At 40.5% G+C, this 11,317-nt stretch overlaps 1 pseudogene; it reads left to right on the forward strand.

Annotated features, from left to right (window-relative positions):
• Positions 1-6,049: 6,049 nt before the first annotated feature.
• LOC121304096 lies at positions 6,050-6,179 on the forward strand (annotated as a pseudogene).
• The last annotated feature ends 5,138 nt before the right edge of the window (positions 6,180-11,317 follow it).

The following is an 11,317-nucleotide window of genomic DNA, read 5'->3' on the forward strand; positions in this document are numbered from 1 at the left end:
TCATTTGGCAGTAGAGCATACGTTTGAGATTACATATTTGAAGGGAAAATATGAAACTTTAAAAATGATCATACATACTAGAGAAGCGGTTTTCAACTGGGGGTATGCGTACCCCCGGGGTAATTCCAGGGTCATAGACAGTATGCAGGACAACACAAAATGCTCCAAAAAAAAAAAAAAAAAAAAGTAAAAAAAAAAAATATATATATATATATATATATATATATATATATATATATATCTGGAAAAAATTAAGAGACCACTGCAAATTTTTCTTAAATCAGCATCTCTACATGTATGGCAGCCATTCCATTCCAGTGTCTGTTGAATTCCAACACAGGCACACCTCATTCTACTGAATGAGGTACTGATTAGGGGATCACCTGAACCAAATCTTTTTTAATGAGGACAAGTATAAAAACCACTCCTGTGGTCATCACTATCCTCTTGCAATAGGACCAGCTGGATGGCAAAACAGTGCTAGTAGTACCTCAAAAGTAATTGGAATCAAAAAATAACTATTGACCATGCCCAAAGAGTTGAAAAGGAAAGTTTTGAGTGAGGAAAAGAAGGGTTCAGTTCTGGCTTTACTGGCAGAGGGATACAGTGAGCGTCGGGTTGCTTCCATCCTTAATTTCAAAGACGGCGGTTCATAAGAACAAGGTCAAGCAGCACACATTGGGGACAACAAAGCTACAGACCGGCAGAGGGCGAAAACGACTCTCCACTGACCGGGATGACCGCCAACTCATTCGAATGTCACTCTGCAACCGTAGGATGATATCAAGTGACCTACAAAAAGAATGGCAAACGGCAGCTGGGGTGAAGTGCACGGCGAGGACGGTTCGAAACAGGCTCCTAGGGGCAGGGCTGAAGTCATGCAAAGCTAGAAAAAAGCCCTTCATCAATGAGAAGTAAAGAAGAGCCAGGCTGAGGTTTGCAAAAGACCATAAGGATTGGACTGTAGAGAACTAGAGTAAGGTCATCTTCTCTGATGAGTCCAATTGTCAGCTTTGCCCAACACCTGGTCATCTAATGGTTAGACTGAGACCTGGAGAGGCCTACAAGCCACAGTGTCTCGCACCCACTGTGAAATGTGGTGGAGGATCGGTGATGATCTGTGTGATCTGTTCTCTGAGTTTGTAAAGAAATTGATATTGAGGTTTGCTTCTCTAAGGTAACCTAGGTGTTACAAAAGAAAGATTTGATAACTTTGATAACTTGAGCCCAATTAGGGGTTCAAACGCACTATATTAATGCTAGAACGACCGCGTTTATAGGCATGCCTAGAAGACCGATCAATTAGACCAGCGTATTAAACAAATACTGCAGGGTCATGCTGGGTCAACTCAACCAGAGCGGACAGTCAATGTTGATTAGAGATTCCATCCAGTTTGCACTGGAGAGGTAGAATAAATTATGTATTTTGAATTTGGATTTAGAAAAAGCGTACGATAGGATTGCGCACAAATACATGCTAGCTGTACTGGCTCAGATGGGTTTTCCAAAAAATGTGATTAATTGGATTCAAATTTTGTACAGGGAAATTGCCAGTAGGATTTTGATTAACGGTGATCTATCTGAGTCAGTGCAGGTTTTAAGTGGGGTAAGACAAGGCTGTCCGCTCTCACCCCTGCTTTTTATTTGTTGCATGGAGCCCCTGGCAAATCTTTTAAGAAATGACTCACTTTTAACTGGAATGTTTGTGCCAGGCAGCGGTGGGGAGCAGAGTAAGTGTGTGCTGTATAGGGATGATGTCACTTGTGTGGTGATGATTTTTCTGTGTACAGGGCTATGGATCATACTAAAGTGTTTTGTGGTGCGTCTGGATCCAGATTGAATGTGAACATGAAGTGTCAAATGCAACTCTTCATATCTTGGCAGAGCTTGCATTTTCATGGTGGGAGGAGGTAGAGATTTTTTTTTTTTTTTTTTTTTTTTTTTTTTTACAATATTCTTAAGCATAAGGAAAGAGTGGAACAGACTCAAAGATAATGGAAGCTCTATATATTAAAGTAAATGAAGGGGAGGTTGTGTTGGGATGAATATAATGGTGTGTGACAAAGTGCCCGCCCCTGTGTATATTATCTGTTATGTGTTGCGTGTGGTGTGTTTAAATGTTGGTGTATAGTCATTGGTACACGGGATATAAACGGGTCTGTGTAACACAAGTGTTTAAAATGTATATTTGTATTTAGGCACGAGGATTGCACAGCACTTCACGTGCAAGTAAAAAGTAATAATATGAGCACGGGGAATCGCACTTTATTAATTCACGTGCTGGGATTCAAGTGAATAATTAATTAGTAATTGAATCCCAGCACAACAGTATATATAGATGCACGTTTTCACTCACTCGCGGTTGGGTGTTCGGTGAGTGGAGAACGGGATAGGAGACGGAGGTAAAAGTAATAATAATAGTAGTCGTGTAGTTAAAGTATCTGCTCACCGTGTTTGTCTGTCTCGTCCGTTTTGTTTGTCTTTTTGTTTTGGCGACGTGTGCCGTGTCCTGTGTTTGTTTTTGTATTGTTCCAACAGTTTATTTTCTGTCTGTTAATTCATTAAATGCTGAGCGAGACCATTCGCTCAGCTCCACCAAACTCCACCTCTGTCTGTGTTTATTTTCCTTTGTGACATGGTGTTAAACAGATTAGGTTACATCTGGGAAGGAAATTTAATGAATTTGGTTTCTTAGCAAAAAAGTTGTGTGTCAAAGTGCACTACATTCTTTTTTAAAACAGTCAGACAAAAACAAAAGAAGCTTTAACTGAATTGGCTGAGGAGGAAAGGGTTAAAGATAAAGGGCAGTTAACCCTTTGCAGTCCTGTGTGGGACTAGGTCAGAAATTACATTTTTCCCTTTATTTACTATTACAATTTACCCTGTCCGACATCAAAAAGACGGAAAGCACAGCCGGAGAAAGACGAGAAAACCTTTCAATGGCCGAGTGAGACTGATGGGAGCCGAAAAGAGCTAGCAGCTGCACCACATAGATAAGAGACACAAAGAAGATAGCTGCTTCCGCATCCAGCTCTCAAAGAATCAGAGATTTGCAAAGCTTTGAGATGTTATAGTAATAAAATAATGACTTGGATCACATTATTGAGGAGTTTGGTGATAAAACAAGTGATCAGGAGAGGATTTATCAGTATGCACAGCTCTAGAGGTATGTGAAATACAGCGAACAAGGGGTGGGGCTTGGCTGGAGATGCAGAACAGAGTGTCCGTTTGCGATTCAGTGGCTTTTAAACCCGTTTTACTCTGGAAAATATTTTAAACTGCGCGTATAAAATAAACAGCGTGTGTCAAAATAAATTGGACCTGACAAGAGCTGAATAAATGGACTGCTAAGGGTTAAAGTAGGTGCACACTTCCAAAGAAAGCTTCAATAACTGAACTGGCTGATGAGAAGGAAAGGGTTAAAGATATAGGGCTGTTAAAGTAGGCACACACTTTCTAAGAACCCTAGGATTGGAAACAGACTTGGGTAAAAGCAACATCTTATTAAATATTAAAAAGGAAGCTAAAACAATGTGATGAACTGGAGAAAGATCCAAGTATGGAAGAGGTGGAGGAGGCCATGAATTCCGAGTGGTGGTAAATCCCCAGCGGGTGACGGTGTGGAGGTGGAATTTATATTTTCCGAGTATTAGGGCAGTCAAGGGTTAAGTTGTAGTTGAGAATGCAATGGAAACTCTACTACTCTTATCAGCTGCAATGGAAATTGTGCTAAATTATCGTGTGCTTAGCTGTTGCTTGCAGGCCGTAGCTTATGACACGACAGCAAAAGGCTAAACCACAGGTGTACGTGCGCACCTGCAAATAGTGGAGTTAACAGGAACTAGATAGGGAAGATGTGTCGAGTCCTTTCAAATACCTACTACAGTGGCATACCTAAAGTTATGTAGCCTTTAGGAATATTACTGGGAAACGTAATGGGGTATAGGATGACATTTGGAAAGGGGAGGTTATCAAATTAGCATGAAAAAGGGAATTATAAAATTTGATTTAGGAAAGGCAAGAGAGGTGCTTAATTGGAGACCAATTCCATTGCTTACAGTACATAGTGTTAAGGTAATTGAGGTGATGTCATGTGTGGTAGCTGAAGACCAGACTTGTGGGGTCAGAGGGCGAATGACTAGCTTAAAATCTTAATTAATAAGAGATGTTATGAACTGGGTAAAGGAGCGCGATCTGCCACTTTGTATGTTAAACAGACCAGGAGAAGGCTTTCGATCGTGTCAGGTCATGCCTTCTTTTTCTTGGTACTACAGAAGATACATTTTGGGCCTAGCTGTACCAGGTGGATTAGTGGAACCTATAATTGTGTGCACAGCATGGTAAATGTTAACAGGTACATGACTGAGCCAGCGATACAGGGAGGGGGGGTGAGCCAGGGGTGGCCCATGTCCCCATTATTATATGTTTTGTTTAATGAGCCATTTGCTGAGAGAGCGATAATAAAATTAGTTGAGTTCACTTGCCTGGTAGCTCCGGTCAGTCCTTGAAAACAGCTCAGTACACTGATGACACCACGATCTTCCTAACATCTGATGGTTCTGTATATAGTGAAGGTACAGGTTCGAAAACTAATGTAACCAAGTCTTCAATTATGTTGTGGGAGTTGGGCAGATAGAAAGGACTTGTGTGAAGATGGTATTAAGATATTGGGGTGTAACTTTAAAAAAAAAAAAAAGAAAAGATTGTGAAAAAAGAAACTGGGAGGTCAAATTGGAAAGGTAAAGGAAATAAATGTGGCGCTCAAGAAGACTGGCTGTCTGGTGAAGTGCTGGTTCCAAAAGCTGATATTTTGCCTATGTGAGTGAAACTAAAAACAAGGGAGGCATGTCTTTCCTGCAGGGAGGGAAATACGAATGTGAAGAGAGTTAATGTGCATGCCGGTTGATTCTGGGGGAGGGGGTGCCATGCATTCCATTGAAATTGGAGGTTTTGTTTCACGTGTAAAATGTTAATTACTTCTGTAATGCACACATGTTTCTTTAAGGTTCTACATGGCCTTTGCATTGAGGGATTTGTCTCAATTGACAAATTTGCTTCCAAAAGCCGAGACACTACTTTGGCATTATGAATTTGCTGTACTTTTCTTGTAAGTAAGCCAATAATGTAAAACCAAAGATACTGTTAAAAGCACAGGTAAACGTATAGCACGCTAATGGAGGAAAAAATTAAGTAAAACACATGGATGACAACCTAAAAGATGTGCTCTTAACAGGCTTCCAGTGAGAGAACCTCTGTAGGCATAACTGTACTAGAAGCCCTGAAATGTCCAAGAGGGTGTGGGAGGAGAGTCTGTTGGACATGTTTTCTGGGAATGTCAATTTGCTAGGGAGTTGTGGGCATGTATGGATAAATGCCTGCCCAAATTATAGTTAACTGTAATATGGTGCTATATGGATGTGAACGAATTGATTTCCAGAGGGAGGTGTTTAATTGCATGGCTTCTGGTTTCATGGACAATTGATTTGATGGGATAGCAGGAATGCAAGGTAAAGCAGTGCATTTCTAATGTGAAAAGAAGCCGAATTTATCTTCTTGGGGAAAGTAAAAGAATAAATGAAAATTGATTTTCATTTAACAGGAAAAGATGAATGGAAATATTTGATAATTGTATTCTGTTAATGTAATTTTCTTCTGTAAAGATATAATTGAGTATGTTATTAAAAATAAATTATATATATTCTTATACAATCTAGGGGGCAGTCTATATTAAACTGATTTTGGAAGCGGGAGATGGAACCGGGGCTTGCTTCGTCCACTCCACACCTAAGTAGATGATGAGGGACAGCCTGCTCTGCACACACAGCAGGCCAGAGTACCCAGATGGCCTTACGCTTGTGGGAGGAGGAGAGGAGCACAGCAGTAAAGCAGAAACAGAGCTGTTTAGGGGGGCAAGGAGCCCTCTCTTTCAAGGTGGCAGTAATTCGGCCCTTTGCTGGGACCAAACAGCAGTTGTGTTTTGGGAAGAGTTCCTGTTTTTGTTTTGTTTGGCCTCTGGGCCGGCCAGAAGGGCTCGGCTGCCAGCAAAGCCATGCTCTGGCATCTCTTCAGCTAGAATACATATTTCACCTTTTACTAAAGATTTTCATGGAGAGAAGCATTTAAAGATTTCCGTGTAGAGGATTTACAAGATTTGTGGAGAGCCACCCCAAAAGTAGTGTAATCTTTGTGCATATGTCGTCAAACCTCAGCAAGACAAACATCTTTCAAGACATTGTGGCTCGATACACTGGGTTTGAGAGTTGCTCTCCAAAGATCAGTTTTTTTTCCTTGTTCTGTTAAAAAGGGAAAGGCCCAAAAAAGCCAGAAGCTTGTTTTTTGATACATCCATCCTTCCTTTCTGGTTACTTGCTGCTGTTCTTTGTTCTTCAAGGTTTGTGCAAACAGATCCCAGGCATCTTTGGCTGATTAAAGTTGTTCTTCCAGGTGCAGGACCCAGTGGGTTCCTCTTTATGTCCTGTCTCGGTGTTTTGCCTTGAGGTGGAGGGTTTTTGCGTCAGTACGTGCCATTGCAGCTGGTTCAAATGATCCGTTGGGTGTGATCGTCAGGTTCCTCTTCAGAAGACTGATAAATCCTTGTCCTCACTAGCACCGGATTCGTACATAAACTGAACATGTGTAGCTGACTAACAAATGCTAAATCATCAGCAGCACTTTTTTTTTTTTAAGAAACCATTTGTTGAAATTTGTTGACATTTGTTGATTGTAGAATAGAAGGAGGCTCGTGGCAACACATGCATCTGTAACAATCATTTTGCACAACAAAAACCATGCTGGGTCTCTTAGTATTAGTCTATAACTTTCTGATTTCTTTAGATGCTCAGATCATGCCATTACAGGAGTGCGCAATATCTTTTGTTTGTCGAAATGGTTGCCATACACCCTCTCAGTATGGTTGTGAGTCTTCTGGGGCGGTAGAGTTATTTAAAAAGGGAATTTTAAAACAGAGTAAAGAAATTATAAATGGGAGCTTATTGGTTATTTATGTAATGTATAATATTTCAGCAATGCACTTGCTCCATAAAGTGGGTGTAAGTTTCATCCACCTGTCCCTTTTATTAGGGTCAGTACCTGGCCAGGTTAAAACTCAAATTCCCATAGTTCCTTGCTATCACCCTCTGTTTATCCACTTCTCCAATCTCAGAGCTCCTTGGAAGCCAAAACCGGTATTAAAGCTGGCTGGCTAGGCCAGGAGAGAACTCCCTTTTCTCTTGAGGAATCCATTTTACAAACAGCATTATTAATGCTTGTTTCAGACATTTGGTGTTGGCACTGCCAGGTAAAGCTCCACTGTGACTGAGTGTCTACTGGAATAATGCAATGGCCATGTGAATTCTCTTGTACCCCGTTGGAGGAAACAGAAAAAAAAAATATATAAAACACACACACCCTTCTGCCTCATTCTGTGTGTGTTACCCTCCAGATTAATGTGCGTTACTGTTGGTTAAAAAATCAAGTCCTAAAATCAAAAGGGAAAGCAAGGTGTTCATCTAAAATATACGTCTCCATACAGCAGCAAGTGCCATTCCACAGGTGTGCTAGTTGGGTTTTGCCTATAGCATCATGCGACTTCCCATCTGCTCAAATGTTTGTTCAGGACACGACAGCAGCTTCTCATGAGAAAGATGAAACTGCTGCCAGAGCTGTATTTGCATGAGGGTGAACGCACCCAGTATCCAGTAGAGCTTCTCCTTTAATTGCTCTCACTTCACTGGGAACCAGCAGCAGACAGGTGTTTCTGCAGTTTGTTAAACACACATGCTTCACTACACTCACATCTCCACCCCCTTCAACGGAACACCCTTTACCAGAACCTTCCTGGTTCCTTTTCAGCACTAGCCTGGTTAACTTGACCAGTACTCTTTCTGTGCTGCCCAATCCTTTTCCACCATCATGCTAATTCACTGGCTCATCAGTCTAGACAGAAACTAGCAAGCGTTGGATTACAGTTACTCAATACATGTTGAACCACTTTGGCTTCAGCAACATCAAACTTCCATTTAAGACAAAGCCCTAAAACCATCCCTTATGCATTGCCATGGGGTCTGTACCATATTCCTGAGCCTGTCTTCTATTCCTGACAAATAATCAATGGGTAGAAGCAGCAAGAAAGGCTTCGTAAAAAACATTCCAGCTACATTTATTTCCTCCCTCAGCTATCCAGCAGGTTCGAACTGAACCTTTCAAGACAGACTACTCATCTCAGGATTCCCCACAGGACGAGGCTAGGAAATTCCGTTCTGTGAACCCTAACATCACTGCTAGCGGATCTTACGTGTTGCATGAGCTTGCTCTGCCATTTTTCATCCATTCTTAAACAGACCATTTTATTCCAGCTGTGATAATGAATATTTGCACATGCTCAGATCTTTGGTCTTCATCGTGCCTAAGCGACTCCTCTCTGTTGATACCACTTTCTTGGGCTAATTTACCCTCATTCTCCATGGTATCTGAACGAGTAGTTTATTGCAAAATTGAGTCTTATTGTTTCCATCTGTAGTAGGACAGTGGTAAACGCCTCCCCACCTTTAAGTCACTGTCAATGGTCCAAGTGAGATACAGGCCATCCAGTAAAGAGGCAATCTCTGCAACAGGTTCTCTTCTAGTTACACAAGGTCCTGTTGTAGTATTAGAGAAACTTACAGCATCATGCGGTGAGCCTTCATCTGCATTGGACATTGTGAATGTATTAAAATGGGCTTTTAACCAAGTACAACTAAACAAAACTGCCAGTATTTCTATACTGCGTCACAGACACAAGTTAGCATTGAAATTGTGAACAGTCACCGGACAGACCGCCAATCTGTAACACTCAACTCTAAAGCACAATGAAAGTAACTCATTATCTGATCAAAATTATATTCCTACCCACAATAAGACATATTAAAAGGTAGGCAAGCAGAGTGCCAGGTCCATAAAATGCTGGGAAAGTCAGTATTCATTACAATAAATATGCATTGTGGTAATCAACAAATAAAGAAATATTGGGAAACGATAACAATTGTAGAGCAAATAGAAAGACAAGGAGGAAAAAAAGTGTCTCTTGGACTAAACTGTCCATGCACAGGGCGTAAAGAAATTAAACTTAGCCTTCTGAGAGGTGCTCATTGAACCCCAATAAAACAAAAACAAATTAAACTGAGCCTTCTGTAATGAGGTGCTCATTGAACCCCAATAAAATATATTAAACTGAGCCTTCTGTAATGAGGTGCTCATTGAACCCCAATAAAACAAATTAAACTGAGCCTTCTGTAATGAGGTGCTCGTTGAACCCCAATAAAACTGAGCCTTCTGTAACGAGGTGCTCATTGAACCCCAATAAAACAAAAACAAATTAAACTGAGCCTTCTGTAATGAGGTGCTCATTGAACCCCAATAAAACTGAGCCTTCTGAGAGGTGCTCATTGAACCCCAATAAAACAAACTGAGCCTTCTGTATTAAACTGAGCCTTCTGTAATGAGGTGCTCATTGAACCCCAATAAAACAAATTAAACTGAGCCTTCTGTAATGAGGTGCTCGTTGAACCCCAATAAAACTGAGCCTTCTGAGAGGTGCTCATTGAACCCCAATAAAACAAATTAAACTGAGCCTTCTGTAATGAGGTGCTCGTTGAACCCCAATAAAACTGAGCCTTCTGTAACGAGGTGCTCATTGAACCCCAATAAAACAAAAACAAATTAAACTGAGCCTTCTGTAATGAGGTGCTCATTGAACCCCAATAAAACTGAGCCTTCTGTAATTGCTCATTGGACCCCAATAAAACAAAAACAAATTAAACTGAGCCTTCTGTAATGAGGTGCTCATTGAACCCCAATAAAACAAATTAAACTGAGCCTTCTGTAATGAGGTGCTCATTGAACCCCAATAAAACTGAGCCTTCTGTAATGAGGTGCTCATTGAACCCCAATAAAACAAAAACAAATTAAACTGAGCCTTCTGTAATGAGGTGCTCATTGAACCCCAATAAAACAAAAACAAATTAAACTGTTCTGTAATGAGGTGCTCATTGAACCCCAATAAAACTGAGCCTTCTGTAATGAGGTGCTCATTGAACCCCAATAAAACAAAAACAAATTAAACTGAGCCTTCTGTAATGAGGTGCTCATTGAACCCCAATAAAATATATTAAACTGAGCCTTCTGTAATGAGGTGCTCATTGAACCCCAATAAAATATATTAAACTGAGCCTTCTGTAATGAGGTGCTCATTGAACCCCAATAAAATATATTAAACTGAGCCTTCTGTAATGAGGTGCTCATTGAACCCCAATAAAATATATTAAACTGAGCCTTTGTGAGAAGTGCTCGTTGAACCCCAATAAAACAAAAACAAATTAAACTGCGCCTTCTGTGAGGTGCTCATTGAACCCCAATAAAACTGAGCCTTGAGAGGTGCTCATTGAACCCCAATAAAACAAATTAAACTGAGCCTTCTGTAATGAGGTGCTCATTGAACCCCAATAAAACTGAGCCTTCTGTAATGAGGTGCTCATTGGACCCCAATAAAACAAAAACAAATTAAACTGAGCCTTCTGTAATGAGGTGCTCATTGAACCCCAATAAAATATATTAAACTGAGCCTTCTGTAATGAGGTGCTCGTTGAACCCCAATAAAACTGAGCCTTCTGAGAGGTGCTCATTGAACCCCAATAAAACAAAAACAAATTAAACTGAGCCTTCTGTAATGAGATGCTTGTTGAACCCCAATAAAACAAATTAAACTGAGCCTTCTGTGATGAGGTGCTCATTGAACCCCAATAAAACAAAAACAAATTAAACTGAGCCTTCTGTAATGAGGTGCTCATTGAACCCCAATAAAACAAATTAAACTGAGCCTTCTGTAATGAGGTGCTCGTTGAACCCCAATAAAACTGAGCCTTCTGTAATGAGGTGCTCATTGAACCCCAATAAAACAAAAACAAATTAAACTGAGCCTTCTGTAATGAGGTGCTCATTGAACCCCAAATAAAACTGAGCCTTCTGTAATGAGGTGCTCATTGAACCCCAATAAAACAAAAACAAATTAAACTGAGCCTTCTGTAATGAGGTGCTCATTGAACCCCAATAAAACAAATTAAACTGAGCCTTCTGTAATGAGGTGCTCGTTGAACCCCAATAAAACAAAAACAAATTAAACTGAGCCTTCTGTAATGAGGTGCTCATTGAACCCCAATAAAACAAAAACAAATTAAACTGAGCCTTCTGTAATGAGGTGAACCCCAATAAAACAAAAACAAATTAAACTGAGCCTTCTGTAAACTGAGCCTTCTGTAATGAGATGCTCATTGAACCCCAATAA

This window comes from Polyodon spathula, chromosome 36 (genome assembly GCF_017654505.1).
Source record: "Polyodon spathula isolate WHYD16114869_AA chromosome 36, ASM1765450v1, whole genome shotgun sequence".
Classification (NCBI taxonomy): domain Eukaryota; kingdom Metazoa; phylum Chordata; class Actinopteri; order Acipenseriformes; family Polyodontidae; genus Polyodon; species Polyodon spathula.